Source organism: Gavialis gangeticus, unplaced genomic scaffold, assembly GCF_001723915.1.
Source record: "Gavialis gangeticus isolate Ggan-Ray unplaced genomic scaffold, GavGan_comp1, whole genome shotgun sequence".
Classification (NCBI taxonomy): Eukaryota; Metazoa; Chordata; order Crocodylia; family Gavialidae; genus Gavialis; species Gavialis gangeticus.
The window spans coordinates 38,431,096-38,432,192 of record NW_017729028.1 but is presented as its reverse complement, the minus strand read 5'-3'; the positions used below and the strand labels follow the sequence as shown (position 1 = coordinate 38,432,192).

General features: G+C 43.2%; 1 protein-coding gene across 2 annotated transcripts in view; it reads left to right on the top strand.

Annotated features, from left to right (window-relative positions):
* Window positions 1-1,097, top strand: part of RCAN2 (regulator of calcineurin 2) — a 235,858-nt gene that overhangs the window by 136,825 nt on the left and 97,936 nt on the right. The gene's annotated exons all lie outside the window — the stretch shown is intronic.

Genomic DNA, 1,097 nt, shown 5'->3' with positions numbered 1-1,097 from the left:
TTGATTTTTTTTTTTTTTAACCCTGTAGAGAAATTGGTGTCGATATCATTCCACATTTTAAAAGGAGGACAGCTTTGGCTTCAGTCAGGGCTCCAATCCTGAAATAGAATAAGGAAATCGTAAGGATGAAAGTGTTCACCTGTGCATGTCAAGTGATTATTCTGGACTTTGGTTCTCTGTGCAAAACCCCAGCAGTTAACTGATTACACGTTGTAAACATTTGTTTGAGAGGTTCAGAATTGGAGGGGCTTAGAATGTAAAACACACACACACACACACACACACACCACACAAACCAAATAAAATTGGAAAATAATTGTATAAAGAGAAAATGGCTTATGATAACCCAGAAATCTGTGCAGGTTCCTCAGGAGCCCCTGAAAACAGTATTGCTATTGCTAACGCTTTGACCTCTGCCCCATTGTTTGAGTTCCTGTGGTTGCCCAGACATTTAGCTCGGGGCCGTCCACAGCAGGAGGAGCTAAGGTATCTGCTGCTAGTGGAGGATGAAGCACTGGAAGACATCTGCAATATAAATATATCATACCATTATAGAAAAGTAGGACTGTAAGGGACCTCAGGAGGTCATCTGGCTCAACCTCCTACCAAGGCAGGATGATCTAGCCAAACCATCCTAAACAAGCGGTAGTCTAATCTGATCAGGAATAAACCATGACATTGAACTTCCAGCCATAATGCCATAAATCTCAAAAAAACATCCTTTATCTTGCCAGAGGTAAGGCCAGGAGATGAGGGCACTATCAGTGTCCCGTCAATGCACAGATAGGAAGTAGTTTGCTAAAACACACTTAGGAGATCCAAGCATGTTTCTCCTTTCTGGTTTTGTCCTTTCCCAAATGACCGTTAAGATTATAGGATCTCATTATAGTCTCTGAAGGAATTCTGAGATTATATTTTAAGTTACTTGAGATCCTGCTGTGACAGAACTTGTAACTGCATTTTCCTTCAGCAGCTTTAACCCATGCATAAGGTACTTGTGGCAGGACGAGACCTAGGGGTGCCGTGACCTCCCCTAGCGCCCCCTACCTACCATGCCAGATCAGGTCTAATGCACCCTTGCTATCTCGCCCGCCACG